The 12,143-nt window shown below is 36.6% G+C and overlaps 1 pseudogene; it reads right to left on the bottom strand.

Annotated features, from left to right (window-relative positions):
- The window catches only part of LOC142834727 (rab GTPase-activating protein 1-like), a 68,376-nt pseudogene extending 56,582 nt beyond the window's left edge, over positions 1-11,794 (bottom strand).
- Positions 11,795-12,143: the final 349 nt, after the last annotated feature.

Raw genomic sequence — 12,143 nt, 5'->3', positions numbered from 1 at the left:
TGGTACTATATAAACAAGATCAAGTAAGTCAGAATCCCAACATGATCTGGGGAAGAGCTGATGAAGTTTCAACCCCTATCTGAGGAGGTATTTGATAGCTGTTGGGAAAGAGAATCAGAATCAGTTTTTATTAAATGATAAAAGAGCAAATGAAAAATAGTGAAGATGTAGAAAAGGAATTGGAGGAGAGAAAATGGATTGCACATTTGAGTCAAATATATTAAATGCATATCTGAATATGAGGTTAAAATTTTTTTCGAAGAGCAAAGCTTCTAGGAGTCAAATGGATTCTTAATTTTAGCTCTGAAATATGTGATATTTGGCAAGACACCTCTCTTCTTTCAATTTTCTATACTAAGAATGTGAAAAATCCTACCACTTACATACAGCAATGGAGGGCTACACACATATAAAACATTAAAAGTGAGTGAACATGTACATTTTCATGTTGTTTCTATATAATCATACACACTATATACTATGAGCATATTTATGTTTTAGATGGACATGTGCACATATGCACAGCATTTCCTCCTTTTCCTTCATCCTAATAACTCAAAATCTTATATTCTATTACCTTATTTCACTCTTGGAGTTATGTACATAAAAATATGGTACTAAAATGTAGTTTATGGCAGTGCTCTGAGGAACAGACAGCAATAGTGCCCTTTATTTCCTTTTTCAAGAAGAACACTAAATTCTGTGTAACAGCCTAAAGGATAATGTTGTATCATTTTTAATTCATATAACTGGAGGATTAAGCTATATCATCATTGCAAAATCCATCTTTACTGCTTCTAAACAATTGACTGACTTGTTGTCCTAAGGCAAAACCAGGTTGTGTTACCATATTAAGTATTATTTATGTCTCTTGCAGAAGTTGTTTCATTGAAATGATGTTAGAAGAAAATAAAACTCCAACATCAAGCTTCTGAAGAATGAATTGTTCCTTGAAACTTGGGAACACAACAAGAAAAAGCAAGACCATTCCATCACAGTCCTCCCTCCGTTCTTGGAGAATAAATAATGGGCAGAAGCACGATATAATTTGGATATTGACCACATCAGAACATTCTTTAAGGTGAAATGAAAAGCTATTGATAATTATTAAGGACTAGTCCTGATGCTGTGGTAGGGGATGCAGGTGAGGCATGTGTGAGAGCAGAAGAGCTAATGTTGTCCCTGTTGTCTGCCATGCAGTAGCATAGATGAGGGAAAGACGTCCTCCCCACTCCGTCCCTTGCCACCTGCAGCAGAGAAGAGAGCTGGCCCTGGGATTAGGAGAGTGAGAGAATTAGCCCTGCCCCTCACTGACTACAGCACACAGGAGAGCGGGCCCTACACCCTGATTGGACAGCAAACAAGAGCTGGCTCTGTTGTCAGGTGCACAGGAGAGCTGGATCTGAAGGCAGGAAAGCAAGGGAGCTGATCCTGCCACCCTGTTTGTGTGTGCCTGACAGCGATCCGAAGAAAGGGCCCTGTACCTCCCTGTCAAACAGTACAGCTGGTACTGGTGTTGTGAGTGTGAATGAGCCCCATATAAAGACCTGAGAACAGAACTGGCCAGGCTCCTTGCTGCACGTAGCACTGGGTGAGCAACTGAGGCAGTGCTAGAGAAATTACCTGAGTAGTGACAAGCGAGGGAGAGCTGGTGGGCTGACCAAGACAGCTACCACCCAGGCCAAGAACCAAGGCTGAGCTGGCCAACCCCAACATCCATGTTTTCTATGAACTGCTGGAGCATGAGAACAGGAACAACCTACAGGTACAAAACAATAGAATCTCCAAGACACAGAACAATAGGGCATCCAAGAGGGGCCGCAGTGAGAGCCCATTATCAGTGGTGTAGCAGAAGCCACGGGCCTTGAGCCAGACCAATGATCCCAAAGACTCGCGGCAATGAACACTAGCAAGTAAAGATGAATGGACTAATGAATGGGTAAACTGTGTGGCACACTAAAGATTCATGGTGAGATCTTCTACTTCTTTTTCTTTTTTGTTAATGTTCGATTCTTGGTTTTTCTTTTAAATTTTGCTTTGTTTTCTGGGGAGGTTGCTTGGGCAGAGGGAGGATACAAGGGTTCAGGGAGACATGTGGGATCAGAATGCATGATGTCAGATCCACAAAGAATCAATTAAACAAAATAATTTCTAAAAATAATTTCAATAAAAGATAAATAGAAAAAATAACCCAAGCTAATGAATAGCTGTAGCCTTATTATGTAACTGCCCCTGAACCACCAGTAATGTAGGTGTGTTGTACATGTTTTATGGAAATCATTTGCTGGAAACAGAAAATAGGCTGGAAGTGGCCTTATAAGATGAATATCCACCATGAATATTGAATGCAGCATTTGCGTATTGCTTGATAAAAAATGATATTTGCAATACTGTTTGTTATTTGGGTCTACTGGGGTCAGTTGTAGTCAGTGACTATCACTTTTAGAACTCTTAACGATTTCTATAAAGTATCCCTCTTCATCCCCTATGTGATGATTTCTGTGTAGTTCAGTAAAAGAAAGAGCAAAGCCTTTGTTAGGGACAGACATGCAGGGGCATGATCATCTAGACACAGAGTCAGGGACAGACAGGTTTACATAACAACATTTAGGCAAACACAGATTCAGACTCATGCAGTGGATGAAGGATGAAAGACAAGGGGAGAAAGAAGTAGACAATTCACATTTGGGCTAGCTCTTGGTAAAATATCAAGGGAAGTACTTCATTAACTTCCTAATGTGACACTGATATATTTGGGTGCTCCGAGCTTGTTAGTAAGGCATTCAAAATGACACATTTTAGAACCCAGCATGAGGAATTTCCAAGGCACTCAGCTATACACATACCAACTGTCATGATCTTTGGAGGGACACCAAATTGTCTCACTGTTGAGTCTGACCAGTGTGGCTGTTCAGGAAAGAAATCTCAGATGTTTGGTGACTGAGGAAGAAGGCCTGCAAGTCTGTGGTCTACTTGTGTGTGTAGCAGATAGGACCAGTCAGGGCAGCTGTCTGACACTGACTCTGTCTGAAAATAAAAATGAAAAATAAATGAGTAAACAGCACGTGGCTAGTGATACACTGCTTACTGTGATCCCAGATTTAATCAAAACAGCAACAGTATTTTTGCATTTTAACAAATACCTTAACAATCACCTATTTTTTATATCAAAAGATTATCAGATTGAACATTCAGTAAATATTTCTATTGATATTTTGGTCATCTATTAATGATTCAAAAGCTGTGCTGAGCTTCAATGTCACCACCACCACCACTAACCCTATCTAAAATAAAAGTTTAATAGGTTGATTTATTATCTTGAATAATGTTTGCTTGGAAGATCTAGAGGAAAAACAGCTCCCCCAGTGTAATAGTAATCCACCAACACTAACTGATAGACTGTTCACATCCCAAGAACTTTGCAAAATAACAGGGACAGAACACCGGCTCCATCTCCAGCCCTGTTGCCCCTGGTGTGTCATACACCACCTCCCAGCTCATTACAGATACTTCCAATTTCATTGCTGGCCATTGATAGACCCATCTATCATTGTGGGAGACCGTGCAAGAACTTCCATGTATTGTCTTATTTAACTTGCTCAGGCCAACTTTCTCATAAGGAAGTCTCTCTCTCTCTCTCTCTCTCTCTCTCTCTCTCTCTCTCTCTCTCTCTCTCTCTGTGTGTGTGTGTGTGTGTGTGTGTGTCTGTGTCTGTGTCTGTGTCTGTGTCTGTGTCTGTGTGTCTGTGTATGCATGTAAAAGACAGAGAGTGAGAGTGAAGGGGGAGCCTCACCATATAGCCCTGAAGCCCTGAGTGACTATATGCAGAGTCATCTACACTGGCCTTAAACTCACAGAGATTTGCCTCTGTCTGCTTCTGACTATTGGAATTAAAAGCCTGGGTCACTATGCCTAAAAATTTGGCATATTTTATTTTTAATTATGTATATCTCTGTGTGTGTGCATACATGTGCACATGAATGTGTGTCAGATGTCAAAAAAAGATGTCAAATTTCCTATAAGTGAAAAGGGGTGACCTACTGTTGTAGGTGCTGAGAACCAAGATCATCTCCCTTTCAAAAGTTGTATACATTATTTGACACCAAGCCATTTCTCAGCCCAGGGTAGCGATGCCTTAATGTGTCAGTTTTTGCCTTCAGAATATCACCTCCTCTGTGAATCTTCATTGAGAAAGATCTTTGAAAATTTCATGTTTATTATTATGTATAGAGTTCCAATTAACCAATTCAATGATGATTAGATATAGATATTTTTACTAGCTTACCCTAAGATATAAGATTATATCTACAAATATGATTAATATAAAAATACAATCCAGGTGCACATTTAAAATTAATGCTTGAAATCTAAACCATTAATGTATGATTTTTCCAAATGTTGAAGATAATCTTTAAATATCCATTGGTTTAGGTAATAAAATTATAGAGGAGGACAAAATTAATGCATGAAATAACCTTTAATGTGACCATTGGTTCGCATGTTTTAACTGCCACAATTTTATATCAATGAATATGAGCACCACTAGCTTTCTTAGTCTACCTGTTACAATCATCTCTCTGGGGCATCTTTCTGGGGAGAGGAAGGGGACCAATGGGAAGAAGTCTGGGTAGGAAATGAAGGATAGCTATGAGCAGGGTACATGCTATATAGATGACAATATCATAATGAACCTTATATTTTTATATAATGAATACATGTTAATAAAACGTTGAAAAATAACTAAAAACAAATGTTTACAATCTTTCCAGTATTTTATCATATGTAATTATGCAGAATACTCTTGGGATCTGTTCTTTGTCACCTTTATATCTAGTTATCATGTTGTTGTTGTTGTTTAGTATTTTTGTTTGTTTCCTTATTTATGTTCCATATTAAAAACCTAGCTTCAGAAAAAAAATGTTGCTTAGTGTTGATGTATACCTTATGCAATTATGTGAGAAGAACTTAGCTGCATAATGCATACATTTTGAAAAACCTTCATTTGATTGGATTTTTATTTTAATGTTCATATAATTAAATCATAATTGGATATAATTTAATTTTCATAGCTCATTAACTTTCCCTGTGATGTATCATTTTCACCCTATTTAAAAGAAACTATTTATAAGTAATGCAGAATAGCATTAAAGATAACTTCATACAAGGTCTGAATACAGTTCAGTGGTACGTCTTTTGCCTAGAACGCAGGAAGTTCTAGACTTGATTTCCAACACTGTCCCTGGAAAAATATATAATATTAGAAAGAAGTTGTGCTATCTTATTAGCCCCAATCTTCATAAGAAATCATTCCAGTTACAAAGAAGAGAGCTTTTATTAAAGTGATGGTGGTTGTGCATGTTCCCCTTTTCTACCTCCCAAAGATCCAGCAAAATTGAGAAGTGATTCAAAACAGTCTCTGTCCAGACTACCCGTGACTTGAGATTTGGTTGGGCTATTCATTTCATAATAACATAAAAGGAACTGTTATAGCATCAAAGTTATATTTTTCTCCTTTAGTATTATTAATATATCCTAACATACAATATATGGTTCATAACAATTTAGTGTGTAGTGAAATATTGATATATCCAATTTGAACACAGTTCAGAACTTAGACATGTTTAACAAAACTTCTCTCTGTAAATAGAGTTAAGCAAATTCCCAAAGATGGATAGCACATTAAGCTAATTCTTAAGTTAATTAACATTAATTCGTGGCTCAATAATGTCTAGTTGAAGAAGACCTCAACTTTTTTAAGATTTTAGTGAGATAATTTCTTATTTGTGTTGGTGGGGAAATTCCTTCATATTGTAGGGTGTTTGGGGTCTCTGAGTTCTGCATACAAAATGCCTTCAAATGTCTCTAAGGTAGTTTAAATGTAATTGACCCCCATAAGCTCTATTTAGGCCATTATTAGGGAGTGCCACTATCAGAAGGTGTGGCTCTGTTGATAGTAAGTACGGCCTTGTTAAAGAAAGTATGCTGCTTGTTTGTCATAGCTAAAACCTGGAAACAACCTAAATTCCCCTCAACTGAAGAATGAATAAGAAAAATGTGTTACATTGACACAATGGAGTACCACACAGTAGAAAAAATAATGACATTTTGAAATTTACAGGCAAATGGATGGAGCTAGAAAATATCATATTGACTGAAGTAACCCAGACCCAGAAAGATAATTATCATATGTACTCACTCCTAAGTGGTTTTTAAACACAAAACAAAGAAAGCCAGCCTACAAATCACAATCCCAGAGAACCCAGATAACAATGAGGACCCTAAGAGAGACATACATGGATCTAATCTACATGGGAAGTAGAAAAAGACAAGATTTCCTGAGTAAATTGGGAGCATAGGGACCATGGGAGAGGGTTGAATGGGAGGAGAGAGGCAGCAAGAGGAGCAGAGAAAGATGTAGAGTTCAATAGAATCATTTTTTTTAAAAAAAGAAAGTATGCCACTGTGAAGAAAGGCTTTGAGATCAAACATACATTTAAGTCATACGCAGTGTCTCAGTTCACTTCCTATTGCCTGCTGATCAAGATGTAAAACTCTCAGCTTCTTCTCCCCACCATGTCTACCTGAATGCCACCACATTCCTACTGTGATGATAACTGAACCTCTGAAAGTGTAAGCCACCCATTAAATATTTTTCTATAAGAGTTTCTAAGTCCATGGTGTCTCCTCACAGCCAGTGAACCCCTAACTAAGACAGTCCCTACCCAGTCGTGACAATTATAATACAAGTGAGGGCTAGCTTTCCCCCAGTGGCACAACACCGGGCTAACACTAAAACTACTGAGACAAACACCAACACACCCAATGCAGTGAATATAAGTGGAGATAGTGCCCCCTAGAGTATTCCTGGGCAGGAAAAAATGATTTTTGAGTCTTATCTCTCCTTCACAGTTTTCAGACAACTGGACTGAAGGAGACGTGGTGAGAGTTTGTAAAGACTTTTTAATTTTACCCTTCATACTCCAGCTAAGCCGTGGAAAGGGTAAAAGACTATAGAAGAGAAGTTCACTTCCTCCAAATCTTGCTTCTGAAATAATATATACAACATCACCATACTTAATATTGGTAAGAATAAACTGAGTGACCAAATCTGAACAGGAAGAGTGCTAGAAGAATATTACGATTCTAAGAAACAAATTTTAGTCACTAGTTATGATATATGGTTTTAGTTCCTCAGATGAAAATGATTCAGGAGAGTTTATGAAGATCTGTGAGGTGGGTGATATATTTGCTGAATAAAGTTACCATTTTTCTCCCATATTTCAAATCTGAATCTTAGCTCACTTTTAAGATATTTTTTTCTTGTAACCCTTTAGAAAAGCTCATGAGAAGAAATCAAAACTACAGTGTAATTGGTATTATAATTCAGACATTTTGTTAGTGTTTGTGTGTAGGATATGTCATGATTTGTTTTAGGTGGTGATGTACTGGGAACAGCCTGCCTTCAGCTTCATGGCATTTAAACACACAGAAGTAATCTGACTGTCAGGCATCGTAGTTACCAAGACAAATCAGCTCTTATCTTGGTGATCTCATATAACTCCTTTCTGAGAATGTGCAAGGCTCCAAAGATTGATCTCATGACTGCTATTTGTTAAGACATTTTGTTGCTCCCAGGTTAAGCATTTTGTTATTTTTTAAATTGAGTTCTTACATTGAAGGCTATGGCAGCATTTCACAATGGATTGGCAGGCTTCACAAGTAGGAAATAAGATGTCAGTTGTCTGTGCAGCTCTTTTCTTCCATCCTTACCATTCATGTCTATTTTCAACATGACAGTTATCCCTATCTGAGAGCAATCCCCATGACTTCCTACTTACCAGCTGCCCATTTTCATTCTTCACCAAGCACACAATGCACTCACATCTGTTGTCAAGGAAAACAGTGTAAATCCATCTCCATCTATTTCAGAACGAAATCCCATGATCCCAAGGTCAAATAAATTTTTCTTGCAATGACGTGTGTCTTGACATTCACCAATAATTTAGGCACTAAAACAAAAATTATCAGCCTTTAATACACCTATAAACTTTCAATATATAAGTTATTCTCACATCTGAAAGGTTTTTGGCAACAAGGACATATTCCAGCTCTAAAGGCTGGTCACTAACCACATCAAACTACAATTCAGCCTAAACCAAGAACAAGAAGGGATTTGGTTTTGATGAAGAGGTAGCCAAGCTATAATCTTCTATAATAATCTAATCTAAGGAATGATATGTCACAGTGGAAAATCAAAGTCCCAGATAATATTGAATATCAAGTGTGATTACAAAATTTCTAAAATGACCAGTATGTCTGCAAGAATTTCTTTTCCATGATGGGAAGCAGACAAATCAGAGACTTCATCGGAAGGCTGGCTATCATCTCCAGAATTCACAAAAAAATGAAATAAAAGCTAGAACAAATACAAAGTGAATGAAATGTCCCTTGTTTAAGAGGAATTTAGTAGATTTGAAAAGTAAATCTTCAGATTTTAGGGTTTCTGAGCTTGCAGAAATATTCTGTGTTTTGTTCACACTGCAGTTAGAATAATTCTAAATCAGCATTTAGCACCCACCAGGTGAGGAGAAACAGTATATAAATCTGTGAAGACTAATCTGATAAAATTAAATGATCTCAAAGTACATTAAAGCTAAAAAGCTGGGAGTACTAGATAGCCAGCATTTGCTGCTCTTTATATTTCATTTTTTTGTTACATTTTTTCACTCTTCTGAGTATATAGAGCTTTATTTTCATGTGTATGTATGTATGCATGTATATATACATGCTTGCATATATATATATATATATATATATATATATATATATATAATTGCACAAGTGTGCATAGGTATGCATGTGTGTATGTGTGTATCTTGTATTTGCAAATTCCTTCTTGGCACTGTTGGGATATAACTCTAATAATATTTTTTACAGTTTTAGAATCCAGTAATATCTTTTTTCAAGGATGTACAAACCATTCCTTTGAGATCCACTCATTATGTAGTCATTAGAGGGGATATAACCATATTGCCCTAACAACATTGACCACCCACCATTCAACATTCTTCTATAGGTTCATATCATCTCCTATTTAAACAGAGCTGCTGCATTAACCTTTTTTCTATTGTAGCAGTCTTGAGCAAAGTCTTCTTTAGTATGTATTTTAATCAGTGCGATGTTTCTTTAACGACACATTTGAAAAGAATACCATCCAATGCTCAATTGTGCCACAAGGACATGTACTCACATTCATAGCAGCTTTGTTTGTCATAGCCAGAACCTGGAAAAACCTAAATGCCCCTTGACCAAAGAATGGATAAGAAAAATGTGGTACATTTACACAATGGAGTACTACACAGCAGAAAAAAAATAATGACATCTTGAATTTTGCAGGAAATTGGATGGAGCTAGAAAACATTATTTTAACAGAGGTAACCCAGACACAGAAAGACAATTATCACATGTACTCACTCATAGGTGGTTTTTAAACATAAAGCAAAGAAGACTAGTGTACAAACCACAATCCCAGAGAACTTAGACAACAATGAGGACACAAGAGAGACTTATATAGATCTAATCTATATGGGAAGTAGAAAAAGACAAGCTCTCCTGAATAAACTGGGAGCATGGGGACCTTGGGGGATGGTTGAATGGAAGGGGGGAGAGGCAGGGAGGGGAGCAGAGAGAAATGTAAAGCTCAATAAAATTCAATTAAAAAATAAGAACATTAAAGCAGGAAGAAAAAAGTAAACAGATCAAGGTTAAAATTCACTTAAGACAGGAGATGAGAATTTCAGCCTGTGATCTTAGCTATTATATACTGCCTTTGGCTATTAAACAAAATAAAAAAGAATAAAGGTACAAAAAAAGAATACCACCCAAAAGAATGCCAAACAATAAAGAAGACACCTCTAGAACCTACTCATGAGAAGCAGAACCTAACTCTTCTACTGCACTTTCCATGCATGGTATAGGCAGTTGGCAGCATGTTTTAAGGCACACATGTTTCAGGATTATGCAGTCTGAAGTCTATTAGCTACCTGAAAAGGCATATAAACAAATCTATTTAAATGTCACAAATTCATCTTCTGATTAAAATGTCAAAGATAAGAAATCTTTGGTTCTACAGTTTGTCTCTGTGTTTTTTCATACTTATTTCTTTGAATTCTTTTGATTTTATGTAGTTTTAATTTTATTACCCATTTTTGTGATAAAATACTCTGGTGAACACAGGGAGGAAGCGTTTGTTTGGGCTTATAGTTCCTTAGGGCTATAGTCCATTATATCTGGGAAGGCATAGTGATGAGAAGGAAGTTAGGCACACTTCATCTACATTCAAGAAGTGGAAATTAACAGGACTTGAGGTCAGACTCTAAAGCTTCCAGGCTCACCCCCAGTGACACACTCCCTCAAGTGAGGCACCACTAACTAGCATGTAGGTTTCATGTTTGTCTCAACATGTTTTCTGAGTTTCATCTGCTTTTCTCCATTTTAATTCTTCTATGTTCCTCTTGCTTGTTGTGTTATTTCTTAATTGTCAATTCCTCCATCATCTCTTAAAGAGTAGGTCAAGACTTTTTATTTTTGGCCAGAATGGAATGATTCATTTTCTTAATGCAAGGTTGCAAGGTATTTTTTTATCTTGTTTTATTATTCCAAGGTCAAACCCTTTGGTTTCTGGATACAGAAGTATGTTTCATATTTCTCCTTTATCTCATAAGGGGTCTTAATCTACAGGTCCTTGTAAGATAATTGACTTCATATATGATTATTTTGTAGCATTTATATCTCTCTTGAGTACTTTGAAAGCCTCATTCCATTCTTTGGCAACGCTAGTGTCCTTGGCTTTGTTCAGTGCCCTTGGTAGTCCTCAATGGACCTATTTCTTTTCTTTTAGAAGTAGGTAATAATATTCTATTGAAATAATGACCTTTGTTTTAATTTCTTTGAAAATTGAAGTACATTTTGATCATGAAATTCTTTTAGTTAATACTATACTAAAGAATTTTTTAAGGGGCATTTCTTATTTTATATATATATATATATATATATATATATATATATATATATATGTAATAATGAAGCATTTCAAAACTTTTTAATGACTATTTAATTTGGTTCTTTTTTAATTCTGGTGAATCAAAAGAATAAATTTATAGTTCATGATGCCTAAGATTCATAAACAAGTTAAGTATGAAATAGAAAATTAGCCATGCTTTGATCCTTTTACAATATTAGAATTATTTGAATATTTTTACACAGTGAATTCTAATAATTTTTAGAAAAAAAATTTCCTGTCATTAATTATATGAATAATGTCCATGACTATATTCTTTAACTTTTTTTCTTATAAATTGCAAGATTTCACCAGGGACATAATAATTAGTTATAAGGCTATTAAATTAGAGACTAAAGATATAGTTTGTTTTAAGCATGGAAACCACACGTTGTTTAATTGTAGTAAGTTAAAAAATTGTTTCAACTGGAGGCAGAACTGCGCAGCAGGCAGTGATAGGACCAGGTTCATGGTTCGACGGCCCATCCAGTAAAGACTGTAGCCCAGCAGGCCGAAGAAGGCAGCCTTCACAGCCACCCGGGACACTCTGCCAGAGATGGACGGAGGGGGAACTGTCATGATCTCCTGGATGTTGAGGTCGGTACTCCAGTTCTTCTCAATGCCAGGCACATGACCCATGCCAACGACACCCACAACCACAGATGGGACACGCTTCCTGGGCTCAGCATCAGAGGCGCGGGGAAGCTCAAGGCGCCTTGCAGCCTGCCACAGCATATACGTCAAATAGATACCTCGCTCTGAGATATCTGCATGTACTGGCTTTGTGGCTGACGAGGGAGGGGGATTTGATTGGGGGAGGGGGAGGGAAATGGGAGGCGGTGGCGGGGAAGAGAGAGAAATCTTTAATAAATAAATAAATTAAAAAATAACAAAAATTAAAATAAATAAATAAATAAAAATAAAAATAAATTGTTTCAAAATAGTCTGCAGGTTTATACTTTCTAATGAAACAGTGATATCTGCGAGTTATAGCACGAGAAGTTACACTGTTAGGACACTGTCATATGTATTTGTATTTTACACACATGAGTATTTTAACAGTTAGGTGATGTAAAATCATAAC

Source organism: Microtus pennsylvanicus, chromosome 14 (genome assembly GCF_037038515.1).
Source record: "Microtus pennsylvanicus isolate mMicPen1 chromosome 14, mMicPen1.hap1, whole genome shotgun sequence".
NCBI classification, from domain to species: Eukaryota; Metazoa; Chordata; class Mammalia; order Rodentia; family Cricetidae; genus Microtus; species Microtus pennsylvanicus.
This window is presented reverse-complemented; position numbering and strand designations above follow the sequence as displayed.